Genomic DNA, 15,464 nt, shown 5'->3' on the forward strand with positions numbered 1-15,464 from the left:
GAGGAAGGAGTTGGGAATGTAATGGCAACAGGGAGCTTGCTTTGTCTTAGTAAATGTGTAGGTAGGGAGTGATTCTAGATGTTAGTGGTAATGAAGGAGTATGGAGCAAAGAAATAACCTTATTAAAGTACTAGTACATCCTTTTGGTTCTGGTTGGTCATGAGCCCTGAATGATGTTAGTACAATTCCAGTGGCATTAAAATCCTTGCCTGACTTACGTATGCTGTGTCATTCATCTGGCAAATAATTTCTCTCACCTAAAGGAGAGCAGTATTTTGCAGAATCAGTGGATCAGTTCTGTGTCTGAAAGTCAAGATACTTGACACAGTCAGTACTATGAGCCAGTGTAAGTTTGTTTTGCTTCAGTATTTCATTTGCCCTAAACCTATTGAATTGTAATAAGTGAAAGCTATCTGTAAATGTCGACTATTACAATTTACCTGTGCAAGCTACTGCTGAAAATCTCTATGAATCACACTGGAAATTGGTTTCCAGCTCCTTTTGCTGCCTACCTATATCCTCCCACATTCAGCTGAAATTAGAAAAGTATTATTCATGTTCTCTTTGTTAGGTGCTGTTGCTACTGCATATTTACTTTAACAGTGGCTTTACTTCAGCTTAATAAAGCAACTCCCTTTTGCATTGCCTGCAGAGCAACTCACTGACGCTTTTGGATTGCAATGTTATGTTGTATAAATGCTGTTCATGTAAATGCTTTCCTCAAAAATCTCCTTCATGCTAATACAACAAACACAATTAATCAAAACCTTTCCTTATAAATTGAGCCTCTTATTCTATTAGAAGTGAATCTGTTAAGACAAGCATGGCCAAAAACCCTCTAATGTGACAAAAATCTCCAGAAAAAAGCTTCCTTTGTGCCAAAGTAATTCTAAATATTGTGCTAATCATCTGGAATTGATCTACATTATTTTTAATGGTACTGTCTGAAACTGCCTTCATTTAAGTAGAACACTTCTGTTGTTATCTCAGGGAGTGATGTACATCCTTTAATTGTCATCTGGCAAAGAGTGGCATTTTCCCCTTGAGACAGTAAAAGCACTTGACCCTGCTTTGAAAGCAGCCTTACTGATTCAGAAAGTGGCCACACTACCTTTCTTAAAAGCAGAGGAGAGCAGTGAGGCCTGTCACAAGCAGCCTGAAAGGCCCTTCTACAGAAGCAAAGATCCGTGTAATTATTCCACTGCTGAATCAGTGCAGGAAGCAGAAACCACATTAAAATTAAATCACTTGGTTCACATTACTTCCTGCACTGCTCATTATCTATGTGGTGTCAGAACAGAAGATCAACAAAACAAAGATGTCCCTAAGTTAGTAGGATGCACGTAAAGCTGTTGTATGAAAGGGTCTCTCTTCATCTGGAGAGGATTTAAGAAAGAAGGACTAGTCACAAGAGTTAAGTTTTGTATCCAGCTGTCCTCTTCCAAGATCTCTTAACATTTTCAGTTCTCTAGAACATCAGCATGGAGGCAAAGTGTCACTGTCAGATTTCACCTGGAAGCCAAGTAGAAACAGCCTGTAGACAGACCCAGAAATCATAAAAAGCGAAAAAGAAGGAGCTTCCTTTGCTCACCTGGCTTAGAGAAGCCATGGGTTTTGTCCTTGCCATGAGGACTTCAATAGTTTAGTCTTGTATGTGGCCCTAATATGAGCTGGTACTTGGCTCTTGGAAACATGTTGTTAAAGAAGGCTTATCAGCAGCCAGCTCATTCTCCTGCATGTACTCCTCATAGTTCCAGGAAAGGAACACTTGCAGCATATTACTTCTTTGGGTTTCTTCAACTCTGAAGTACATCTGAACCTCATAACATGACCCAATGTCTTATTTCCCTGTTTTTGTCTAGATTAGGATGTAAGTGCCCTGCTGGGAACTGGAAATAACCTTAGTGCTAGGTACGCTATTAGAGGTGCTGTTTATAGGCCATTTAGGATATTTGAGACTGATTACATGCATTACCCTTTTACTTTAATACCACACTCCCTATTCTCTTCTAATATCAGCAGATAGCATAAATTGCTGTGCTGCTAAAATGTGCAAAGGACTGGTTTTTTACCTTTCAATAATTTCTCTCACAGAAAGCCTCCTATAGACTTAAAATTGAAATTACAAGAGTTTAAAAGTGGCTTTCAATCATATCCTGAGAATTCATTGTTTCAGCACTGAGACACATTAATCATTTGAACTTACATTGCTGGGTGCTGTGCAGGAAGCTGAATGAGTTTACATGAGTTTGAGAAATTACTGTTATAAACAACTCTCAGATCTGGTCAAACTATTCTCACTCCTGTCTGCTGATGGCGTTAAAGGCCTTCCCCTCGTCACCTACTCAAAAGAGGAAGTGCAGGTAAAATTTTTTCTTGAAAAAGAGAAAACCTTTATGTCTACCTACTATTAAACTCCACCTTTTTATTGCAGTACAGCTCTACTGTGCACTACAACATACAAAAAAAAATCACTGTATTGCTAGTTGTAAGTTACAGTAAGAGCAAGTAAGTCATCTGTGCATGACCTATAAAAAAAACTAAGCATAAAGGAAGAGCCTGTGTGTGAACATTTCCAGCTTCTGTGCTCTTTGAATTTTGCATCCAAATTTTGCATGCTGGGCTTCTCTCCAAGTTTGACAAATGTTAATTAGAAAAAGAAGGAGCTGGTTGATGCTGTGGTGCCACGCTGGCCGCGTGCCCGCGCGGGGATGTCAATGCTGCAGTGTACCCCCACGAGGCAGCTGCACGTGCATGCGCACAGGCCTCTCCTGGGGCTGGAACCGGCAGCACAACATGCCTGTGAAAACTCTGCCCTACTTCCTGCAGCCTCACTGCTTTCCATTTGCTTGTGGATGGATTCGTGTTGTAGGAAATGGTTGGGTGATACCTGGCAAAGGCATGAAATCAAGCTCAGAAAAAGTTAATCAGTACCTATGACGCTAAAGTAAACAGGATTTGAGTGCTGGGTTTTCTGTGTGAATACTGCTCATAGGTGGGGACTTTCCACAGAAGGCATGGAGATGGCAAAGGTCCTTTTCATCTGCCATTTCCTCCTTTCGATATATTTTTCATTCAGCAAATGCCATTACCAAGGCTTTCTCATGTGTTAGCTAATGCTTAGCTGTTGCTCCAGGGCTTGGTGTTGCTGGAAATGTCTGTCTTTCAGCCTCCTAGTAACAGCCCTACCATTTCGCAATTATTCCCACGCAACACTGGAATGAGCAGGGTTGAGAGCTTTTTATTGAGAGTAAGTAACAATTTGAATACTGCTAGTCTTTCACTTACTGCCTAGTTTTACTCCATTCTTTTTTCACTCCTGGTCTTAGTAGTTAGGATTGGCTGTAGTTTAGTACTCCATCCCAGAAGTAGCTGACATGCTCACGTGCATCCTCTTGTAAAAATCAACACAGGTGAGTATTTTAATGTCAGAAGGACAGAACAATTATTTCTAATAATATTCCTCTTGATAACGCACTAATTGAAATTGTTCATTCAAAAATATTTTCCTGTTTCTGTGGTTTTCAAAGGATGACAATATTTAAAATGACACCTTAGTGTTATTCAATAGTAACACAAAGAATTAAACTGTGTAGTGTAGGCATCCCCTGTTTCCCATTCCTCCTCTAATTTTAGCAGAGAAGTTTCTTGTATCTTGGCACAGGGGCTCTTACAAGGTTTTAGAGAGTTCTCCCTATCCTTCTTCAGCATGGCTTGATCATGAGCATTTTGCCTCCATTTCCCTCCATTTGGGAAAGGATACAAGCCAGTAGTCAGACCAGAAGGGAGAGGCTGTTTGTCAAATTTTCCTGGAAACTAGTGCCAAAAAAATGGTGCAGAAGGTTTCAAAAGGTTTGACAGCATCTGTTGAACATTATTTCCGTTGTTACAGGAGGTGCACAAGTTACTGGTATAATGGCAGGAAGAATTTCTGCCAAGTTTATCAAATGCTGTCTTGCAACAGTAAAAACAATGACAACTGATCTTAAACGTGTCACTCATTAATTTTTTAGTAATTTATCCAGCAGCCATTTCATTACAGCCTTCTGTAGAGTGCCTGCAAACTCAAGTAAAACATTCCTGAAGATTATCATCATCTTCAGCTGTATAATATTGACAATGAAGAATACAAAATACTGTTCTGAGATTTTCCTGGAACAGAAGAGTATACTCTAGGTGTGGCAGGTTTGGAGGGTTTTTTCTATAAGTAGTTCAGTATGCTGACTTTTGTTTGAATAAGGACATATCTGTTAGTGTGTTTGGGTTTGTGAGAACTCTTATTGAAAAAAGGGATTGCAGGTAACTGTGTTAGAGAAGATAAACAACTAAAAGCCAGTTCAGTTTTCTCTCTGTTGTGAACAAGACTGAAATACAGGTAGTAAATTCATATGGATAGAATAAAAAGCTTCTTTTAGAAAGCTCTTCCATACTATCTTGTCTTAAATGTACAAAACATGCCTTTGCTTAGGTATATTCCATTTGTTGCTTCTAGTTAATCTGCATCTCTCTGAAGTGCACAGAAGTTTGACAACATGACCTGAATATAACGGATGTGGTCAGTCCAACTGAGGTCTGCTAAGCTGGGTGGAACTGATGTGGTGTGTCCCTGTAGAGTGCCTCTTGTGAGCAGCCACTGCTGACACTGATGCAGTGGGTGTCAGGAGATAAGAAGCGGGAAGCTGGTCCCATTTCCTGTCAGAGAAACCACTTCTGCGGTGCTTCTCTCCTGTAAGAGACTGAATTCGCTACATACAGAGGGAAGGTGAACACCATGGTGCTTGTCACCCTTCTTCTAAAAGCAGCTAATCAAAACTCAGTGTCCCATTGATTGTTCTAATCAGGGGGAGGAGGAAGTGGTGAAGAAGCCAAGTGATAACTTTTGTGCCTAGAATGAATCAAACAGCAGGAAATGAAACAGAACCTGCTCACAAATTGAAGTATTCTTCTTGAATTGATCTCTTGACTAGTTTTTGGGGTCAGGCTAAACATTCTGAGTAAGGATGGGCTTTCCTACCTCACTTGTGTTTTCCAGATCTTCACCACCTCTTTCTTTTCGATGTGCAATAACCTTTATGCCTCAAGCCTCAGAATTTAGGCTGGATCATTTATCTTTGTCTGGTGGACAGACATTTTTATGTTGCACCTTTCAAAATCACCTGCTTCTGCAAAAAAAAACCTTCCTTTTTATCTGCGCCACAAAGAGTTGTATTGATACCCAGAGTTTCAAAGCAGTTTAACTTGACCTTTACCAGCATAAGGTTTGGCTAGAAGGAGCAAGGCTTTCATTTGTGAAGAACAGTTGTTCAGTGCTGGAAGAAAAGAAGGAACGGAAGAAGATATGGCCAGACAATGTATCTTCTAGAAGGCTGTAATATTCCCTGCAGGACCCAGATTTTTATCCTGTGCCAACATACTGTGTCTCTAAACACCCAAATTTGCCATTCCTGATTTTAGCAGAGTGACCCCAACATAAAGCTTGAAGAATATAGCAGTGAGCAAGATGCATGGCATACAGAAAGAGCTTTGAGTGCTCAACAGGAACTAAGTCTGCATTTCAGATGAAACATGTCATTTATTTTTTAGAGACTCAGAATACAAAATACCAGTTTATCAGTGTGAGAGACCTTCTGACAAGCAATGGATAAAGCTTGACTGTGATGCAGAAAATGCAATAGCAGTAGAGCATTATTAAATCTTCTTATGACAATCCATCCTATATTTCATTCAGAAAATGCTGATAGCTCCTTTTCACTGTGTCTTAAGTGTGCCAGCTCTATGATACAGATCCCAATCTTTAAACCATGCTTTGGCAAATGTATCCTTTGTGGCACTTGTGTGATCGATTATACTTTACTCAGTGCCATGACTGTTTACAACACACCACAGTCTTCCACTGAGTGAAGACACATTTATTACAGACAATGGTGCCAGTGCTGATCTGTTCTTATTGGCCATTTCAAAACAAAAGCCAGACAAAAAGGCATCTGTTTTCAGTGGCTGGTCAGGTTAGTACTGTAAGTCTCTTCTTGGTGCTTTTCACCCTGTGTTGGAATACAGCTGCCAGTGCTCAGGGGCCCCTTTCACTGAGGGCCACCTCCCTAGAAGAGCTGCTGTGGACTCAGGCTAATTCTAGCACTGATCTGCCTTTTACAAGCTGTTCAGGCAAATCTTCACACTGAGTCATTAGAGCCCTACAAATGGTATACAGTTAAAACATCCAAGAATGTCAAAATGAGTCATATTTTTCAAGTGACAATTGCTATTTTGAGTGACTGTTTTGCATTATACTTACATGCAGGAAACAACAGTGTTTAAGCTTTCCTCTTGCTTGTGGTTCCTAGCACATGACTAGCCAGGGCAGTTATATCACTGAGCCACACCTTGCTCTTACCCAGAAATCATATTCCCAGGCATACATGTTACCTTATCAGAAGTGACTTTGGACTTTTGCAAAAAGTTGTTTCAGGCAAAGAAGGGTGTTGCTTTCAGTGGCCAGCCTGACTTGCAGACCGTACACCCTCTGCCTTGGAGAGAGCTGAAAATGGAACTGAGACCCTACAGGTATCTGCAACAGTACCAGCATGCAGAGGGAAGAAAGGCAAAATTAAGGACATGGTAGTAGTCACCATTCCCATGGACTACAGACTTGGAAGACAAAAGCTGGGGAACACAAAGAAACAATTGGACATGCCCATGCAGAGAAACAATTCCAAAAAGGAATTTCTTCCAACAAGGAAGAAAATAGCACTGGAATGAGCATATTTACTATGAGAGTGAAAATTGAGAGAAAAGCACAGAATAACAAAAAGGTGCAGCTCATTGAAGGAGGTAAAAAAGAGGTACTGAGGGTGAGGAGAACAGACTGACCAGAAATGGAAGTTCTCTACAACCTTACTGTGAGCTAATACAAGTCACAGGATATTCCCACCAGCCTATGCACACAACAAACACCCCAAACAAACAAATAAACAAACCTGTTTACCACTGCTACCTTTGGTGTCCAAAAGCCACGAGAAGAAATGAAATAAGGAGAGGTTAAAAAACAGGAGGGAGTTAAAAGGTTAGGTGAGGACAAGGGTCTAAGCCACTTCAGAAACAGATAAACAAGCAAAGGAAATTCTAAACGGAAGAAGATGAAGGGGGAGGAGGAGGAAGACAGAAACCAGTGAGCTGAGTATGCAGGAAGAGTGCTGCTTTCCACATAAACGTCCTTTGTTAGCAGTTCTTACAGTTCTGGTCTCTGAATAGCTGGAGCAGTTCCCGCTGTTCTGCAGGGAGATACTGCATTATTTGCTGCAGCCACAATGTAACAGTTTAGCATGGTGTAAACTCTTGCAGTAATACAAGCAAGGCCCTACCCGTAACAGCTACAAGCCTTGTTTGGCTACAGCCTCGAGGAGAAGGGGGGGAAATTTTTAAAGTAACCCTTTCCACTCTTGCTATTTTTTTTCCCCTTTGTCTATGGAGATAAGCTGCATACTGCTGCTAATTGGTAGATAAAAAGGATTTAATTATTTAATGTTTCATGTTTGGTATAATTTTCAGAAGTAACAGGGAAACTTCAATCAAAACTGAAGCTGTTTTACCGTTTTTATCAGTTGACCAGTAGTACCTCCAGTGGAGTTCCTGTTGAACACTTCCCTTTTTTTTCCTGTTTGCAAGTTCAAATTTGGTCAAAGGGCAGAACCCACAATTATCACTTCAGGCAGGTTTAAAGATAGTTACAGCTAAACAAAACTTGGTTAAAGCATCTGTTGGAGACCAGCTCCTTGAGGAAAGCCATAAGCTAAATTTAAAGTTGCTTCATGTAGCTCAAAAAATTTATTTCATCCTTGTTTCTTCTTTGTCCCTACTCCAAACTCAAGACTTGTGATGACAAGTTGGCTAAAAATATTAATGTGTAATTAAATTCAGGTGGAAAAATGTCCACATGAGGAGGCCAGAATGCTGTAGAAGCCAGTAGCAGAGTTCCAGCTAGGGTTCAGCTGGAGTGCTGCCTGTCCCTGGCATCCTGCCCCAGAGCACAGACCAGCCATATGTCGGAGCGCCCTGGGCCTGGGCCAGTCTGCCTGGGAAGACTCCTAGCCCCACAGGGATCCTCCAAGCTGGAGATGGCAGTGCCTTGTGGTCTGCTTACACTGGCTCTGAAAGCCACGGCAGCCCCAGCTCTTTAGGGCAGCTTGGCTACAGGCAGGCATTGGGATGAAGCCTGTCCAGAGATGGAACACTCTGCCGGGCAGCTACAGTGGGGAAAAACAAACATGGCACTCCAGCTTTCCTGCTGGGATAAGCTGAGCTAAGGAGAAGCTGCTGTGGGTGTGTTCAGCTGCCCCTTTTGTTTTCTCATCTGCACGTTTCTATCACTTCCCCGCAGGAGTTGCCAATGCACAGCACTGGTGGTGAGCAGGAACAGGTCACAGATCAGGCTGAAAACTAATCTGGTAGGAGCTCCTCTGTCCACCCACCCCATGCAGTCGGCTCAGCAGCCCCTTGAGAAGACAAAGAATGGGAAACAGAGGAAAGGAAGGCATTGGGGAATTTTCTGTTGGCAATGCACAAGCAGCTTGCACTGGTGGTCTGGCTGCCACCTGCAGTGCCAGTCTGTGATTCTCCATTAGCCATTATTGAGTCCCACCAGTACTGAAGAGTTTCACCGTGTAGGGAGGCAAGCAGCACATAATAACTAAAAGTAAAATACTCTGCTAATTATTCCAGCACTTAATTTTTCTTACATTTGAACTAATTATTGAGAGGTTCTGTCAGAGAAACAATTAAATGATCCTACCTCTATCTTTCAAAAGCTTTTACTTTCAAGACAGAATAGATTCCTTGCTGGTCACTCCCCTCTGGACTCTCATGAATACAGTTTTGAAAGACCTTCATGGCTAAATTAATTATTGGGGAAAAGAATGGCAGAATGCTAGCCACTTTATCTCATATTATTATAATAATAAAGATCTTGTATAATATTATTACCCTTTTATACTCATTTCGGCCTTTTCCTGTTGTCTTGGAACATCTCCTTTGTCACTCATTGATTTTATATTTTATTCTTAATAATAGCATTGCACTGAAGCACAGGGTAGGCTGAGGCTCATACAAGAAGTCAGAGCAATCACATTCACCCATAGTGCTTTTCAGTGTAATATCTGATTTGTCTTCAGTGGAAATTACATCTCTTCTCTCTCTCCATTGTGGGCTCTAATATATGCAGAAAATGGGAGTTCAGGGAGTCTGAACTAAAATAGACTGGTGGCTGAGGACCCAAGAAAGTAAGGACTATTGCATATGTTTGCCATTGTCCCCAGGCACCCACATCTGGGTGCTGTCATTATAGAACATGGGGCCAAACTGCTTTTAGGGCAGACCCAGCACAGCCGTTCATATATTCCACAGCACCTGAATTTGGCCCAAATCTCAGGGAGTTCTTGCCATCCACTGAAACTTTTTGTGGCTAGGAAACTACACATTGTCACAAATCATGTTGCACATTCACTGGGGAAACATTCCTCAGTCAGTTCAGTCTCCCCGTTCAAACAGCTTCATGTGCTACTCATAATGCTCTATAGAAGTAGCATACATGACACTACATGCACATAAAAGGTCTCTAAAAAATTAAACACTTGTTAATCTTGTGGGGACATTCTTGTGTGCTGAAATCTTGTGTGCTGAAAGTGGTGTATCCATCAAAAGAAAACCAATTCCATTTCACGCAAGCTTATCAAGAAAACATACACAATATGCAACCATTTCACAGCTGCCAAAAGAAATTAGTCTAATTTCTTTTTTTAGCTAGAGGGGGAAATTTAACCAGGCAAAGCTGTTGGAAGCCAAGAAGACTATTTAAAAAAAAAAAAAAAAGGTAGAAACCATCCACAATTTCATCCAAAGGCAGAAGTTTGTGAAATCGAGCACTTGGCCCAAGTGACATAGTTGTGACATTAATGTGGCTGCATGTGAGGCCTCTCAATTAGTGAATGTATTGGTGGACTGTCTGTAATCCTGAGAACTAAACCTAGAGAAAACATTTTGTGCAGTTCTGTTTCTGGTATTTTTCTGTCCTTATCCCTCCCATCCTCCCTCCTCTCTATTCCCGTCTCATCCCTCTCCCATACAACAACTGGTTGCATGCTAACAATATTTTTCTTTGTGTTTTTGCAAATACCATTAGATCCAAGCATGTCTCATGGAATTTGAGGCTATCATCTGTTCATATGTACTGAGTAGTCAGCAACTTCCACAAGACAACCATTCTCCTCATCCGGATTTCATTTGCTCAAAAACATCTCAGGAATGCTTATGAATTGTTTAATTGCTTTAAATTAGCAACAAGAGAAGCCCTCCCATTTGCCTCCCCAATTGCACCCAACCTGTATTTGGATGCATTAAGAAGAAAATCAATGAATGCCAGCCTGCATGCTATTAGAAACCATTCAAGCCAAAGATGGGCTAGATGTTAAAATAATTTGCAAAAAATGACTACTGAAAAAAGACAGACTTTGTGTAGGGTGGCTGGATTGTCCTGCCCAGTTGGAGGCTGAGAGCTGCTGAACCAAGATAGAGGGAGGGCAAGGCTGAGAGTGTTGGGGGTGTCTAGCCTAGAGAAAAGGAGGCTCCAGGGAGCCCTTAAAGCAGCCTCCCAGTACCCAAAGGGACCTGCAAGAGAGCTGGAGATGGACTGTTGACAAGGGCAGGTAGTGATAGGACAAGGAGGAATGGCTTTAAACTGAGAGATTTACATTAAATATTAGGAAGAAATTATTAAATGTGCGGGTAGTGAGACACTGAAAAAGGCTGCCCAAAGAAGCTGTGAACGTGCCAGGTTGGATGGGATTTTGAGCTATATGGTTTAGTGGAAGCTGTCCCTGTGTGTGGCAGGGCTATGGTGGGAATTGGAACCAGATGATCTTTAAGGCCCCTTCCAACCCAAATCATTCTATGAGTCTAAAGGCTGCACAGTCCTTGCCTGGGTTCTGCTAGGAAGCTGAGTGAAGACAGCACGGACTCCTCCTGGGGATGGCATGTGAGCTGCCACTGGAAAGATGGCTCCAGGAGAATCAAAATGTTTCTGTCCTCTGGGGGAGGGCAGTTAATGACTTACTCCAGAAATAAGTGATCCATGTCTAGCAGTGGATCCCCACACAAATAGCCCTTACAGATGCTATGTGAATATGCTCATATTTTTCTGTTTGTGATGCAGTCACTCTTCAGATCCTTGTGACTTAATTATCCTCTTGGGACCTCAGTTACTGCCTCTGAGTGGAGTGATATGTCCCCATCTAGGTATTCCTCAGATGAAAGCAGTGATACGATAATTACTACAGTACCATCATGCTGCAAATGAACTACTTGTGCTTGGTTACCTACCACAGACTTAATTCATGGGCATAACAGTCTTCTCTTTGTGTTTTCACAGCCTGGCTCTTCAAAGGAAGACCTTTTGTTTCCATCCCGGATGATAAATGGGTTTTAGCTTTATTTTCTCAGAGGGAAGCTTATGTGATTGTACTGTCTGTCATCTGTCTACACCGATAAGTTTTTAACTGCCACAGCCAATTATAATTATTTCCAAAGGAAAAACTGCCAGAGGCAGACATCTCCATGATAATTATATTTCTATGGATTTTGTGAAAGCAGCAGACTGGGTTGGGGCTAGGGATGAGGAGGAGGGAGAGGGCAAAGCACAAGACCACATTGAGAGTATGCCATGTCAAGGAAGTCTGGGAGGCCTCAGCTGATCCTCAGCCCATCCCGGCTGAAGGCAGGCAGGCAGCCAGTCTGCAGCACTGGAGTCAGTGGGCATGGGTGTCTCTGCAGACATCTTACAAAATGTACTGTTCTTTTCCATGGGTGTGATTTCATAGGGGGCATCATTGTGGCTGTGGCTGCAGCGGTGGAGAGGGGGAGCAGGCACAGCCCTTCTTTCTGCTGGCTGGGATCTCGGTTGTGTTGATGCAGGCAGTGGCACTGTGTTGCCCTGGGCCTGTACTTGCAGGCTGCAGAACCTGGGTGGTGGCTGGGCTGGGCTGGGCTGGGCTGGGCTGGGCTGGTAGGTGCCCCAGGCTGGACAGACAGGCAAAGTGCAAGGCACGGTCAGCATACACTCCATGCTGCGACTAATTGAACATAATGGGTGCACTGCTAACAAAGAGGCCTAGTGTGGGGGACAGTGTGTTCTCTGTTCTCAGAGACCTGCCAGCCACTAATGAAAGCTGCTAATGCCAGCTTTGTAAATGCATTTAGGTGACTGAGACAGATATTTGAGGACAGGTAGAGCCTTATTCTCTCTGACATCAAAAGGGACTCTGACTTGCATTGCATGGGAAGTCATATCTTTAAACAGCATCAAAGCTATGACTATTTCTCCTTAAATATTTTAGAAGAATTGACCCTCTCTCTGAGTGAATCTTGCCTGAAATGAGAGGTTTCTAGAACCCTTGAGAACCAAGTAACTTAGCTGAACCTTTCCCTGGAATGATACATACTGCTTCACCATTACAGGACGTTCTTGGAAGGAGGAAAATGCCTAAGGTGAAAGCAGATCACCATCTTCACTGCCTAGCTACCATGACATGTAATTCCTCTTGGCTTGTCAATAACCTGATCCAGGTCTTCTGTAAGTGGAGGACAGCTGCAGGTAACCCCCAGGTTGCTCTACCCAGCTGTCTCAGCTGTGGCCTGCAGCAGGGATTCAGTGACCTGGAACACAAATCTGCATTCAGAAGCCCTCATGGCAGGAGAGTTTCACAGGCTGGAGTTTCACCCCCTCCCCCCCTTATCTCGCTGTTAGCTGAACCTTCCCCAGAGTGCTTTCTGTTGACCAAGAGTAAACAGGATTTCTTGTCTCCCACATCCCCCCACTAAGTCACTAATGTCACTAAGTTGCCTGGTAAATCCCAGCACCTATAGCAGCAGCTGAAGAAAGGAAATTGCAAAAAAATGCATTCAAGTACACAACAAGAGTAGAAAGAGAGTAAGCGAAGAAGGGGAAGGGTGGGAGCATATTAAAAATAGTTTGTTTTGAAATGGAGGACAAATGACTGCATTTTAGCCCTACCAAACATCTGTGAAAGGTTAACATTTCTTCACAGCATTGCTTTATTTTTGCCTAGGTCTTCAGCAACTGTTACTCAATTCAGGCTTTGGCCCTTGGGAACTTATTTAACGTGCTAGTGCTTAGAATTCCATTAATATTTATAAATGTCACTTGAATTCCATTTTTACCTTCTTACCCAGGCACAAACACTCTAAAAAAGAAAATATTGTTGCTTTTCATTTAAAAAAAAATTGCTGTGTTTTTGTTTGGTTTGGTTTTGGTTTTGGGGGTTTTTTTGAACTGTAGTAAGTTAAGGGTTGAGCCTGTTCTAAAAATGTCATATTCTATAGAGCTGTGATATACAGTTTTGCTAGCCCTGCCTATGCCCCCAAGAAGAGCCTGAGAGTTAGATGTTAGGCCTGGAAAAATGGAGATGGTGTCTATTCTCAGCTCTGCCACTGGCTAATTATGCAACCTTAGTCAGTTCATTTAACCTCGGCACGCTTAGGTTTCCAGATCAGAAGCGAAAGGGATAAAAGGCTCCTCTGTGAATCCTTTGTGGTGCCTGAGGGAGAACAAGGTATTACCCTCATGTTGCTGCCTTGTGAGCTCTGGGTGTGGGTGATTTCTGTGTTAGGGTTGGGTACCTGTGGTGAGTGAGTCCGGGAACACAAATGGAGGCCTGGCCACTGCACTTCTTGCCAAGGGAGACAGCCCTCACAGTCGGTCTGACAAATCACAGCTACTGACACCCTTTGCTTTAGGCATTCAGGCTTTTATGTCACTCTACAGCAGTTTCCTGCCAGCCACAGCAGTCGCTGCCTCCTGTTCATTGGCTTTTGTATGTGACTCGTGCCTGTCACAGCTTGCTGACCCCAGAGTGATCAATGGCACTCCAAAGAGCTGTAAACCAGTATAAAATGGCAGATCCGTGCCTAGTAGTTGTGATAAAATAAGTCGCCTAATTTAAAGACCAGAAGTGTGCCTTGGAAGTCATAAATGAGAGGCTCAGGCAGTTTTCAAAATATATGATCTTTTACTTCTGGAGCACTTGGACTTAAACACAAGTCAGCACTGGGGATGTGCTTTTCACAGCTGCTGAGATGTGTTTGTGGCTTCCACAGCATGCACTGCTGGGCAAAACAAGACTGGTGTTAAAAAGTGGTTAAAAACATGCAGCTCTTGTATTACAGTAGAGGTTGCTCTGTGTTCCTGATTCAGAACGGAAAGCAGAGCTGCCCATCCTTTGTTTCAGTGGGCATCTAACTGCCTTGTACTGCACAGTCCTGTTGCCTGAAACCATCAGCAAGCGGAGGCATTACAGACATTTCTCAGCAGCCCAAGGCAGAGCATTACAAGACAAAGTATTTCAGGTGCACACCTAGCTGGATGGCACAGCAACCTCCAACACCATCAGGGAAAGTGCATGCAAAGAGTTATCTGAGAGGGATTTGTGAGACCTGGCTCAGGAGTACAGAAGGCAGCAGCACCTGAGAGCAGTGCTCTCCCACGCGAGGCTCCTGGCCCTACGAAATTTCCCATGCGCGCTGTTTTGCTTCTAGGCCAGCGTGGGTGTGATATGTGTTACCTTAGCAACAGGGACGAGTGCGTGCTGCAGCTGTAGCCTTCTCTTTGCAGCAGGAGAGCATCCCTGGTTTTCTTACAGAAAATGCTGCGCAGCTCCCCACAAAGGGGACCCCAGTGCCTGTGGCTATCAGCGTGCTGGCACGCAGGGCACAGACACAGATATGAGCTACGGCTGACGCAGACATGTCTTCCCTGCTACCCTCTGCTCCAGCTCCTCTCTTCTGGCCTCCAGAGAACATCATCTGAGTCAGTCTGGCAGGAGCAGGATCAGCAGCTCTGTGCCAGCCCCCTCCATCGTTTCTCGAGTCAGATGGCTCCCACAGCTCAAGGCTTTTTACTAAACTTGAATGCCGGAGATGTCTGAGTGCTTTATGAATGTGTGGAGGAAACAAACGCAGCAGTCAAGGCCACAGTACTCATTAATCACTTAGGGAGGGCTGGGGAAAATTTGAGAATAGAGACTCAGGAAGCAGGGGGCTGTTTGTGGGGTAGACCTACCCAATGTAAATGTTGCAAAACCCCATAAATGCAGTAAATCCACAGGAGACGTCAAACCTATGGAAATTCAGTTTCTCACAGAATTTTGATTCTACCCTGGCTTTCGTCCTCTGTTGAACTTTGGGACTCGTAACAACATTGTAAGTATATACACGTCTATAAACATGTATTTCAGAAAAAAGTATGCAGATTCAAAATTTTAAGACAACTCTACGTTAAAAGTTCTAATAAAGAGCTACTCCTGGGAAAAAAAAAACAAACAAAAAAACCCAAAAATCCAACTCGTTGAAACATTTGTTGAAATAGTCAAATGTATTACTGTAAACATAGGAAAAGAGAGCAT

The sequence above is a fragment of the Catharus ustulatus genome, chromosome 2 (assembly GCF_009819885.2).
Source record: "Catharus ustulatus isolate bCatUst1 chromosome 2, bCatUst1.pri.v2, whole genome shotgun sequence".
NCBI classification, from domain to species: domain Eukaryota; kingdom Metazoa; phylum Chordata; class Aves; order Passeriformes; family Turdidae; genus Catharus; species Catharus ustulatus.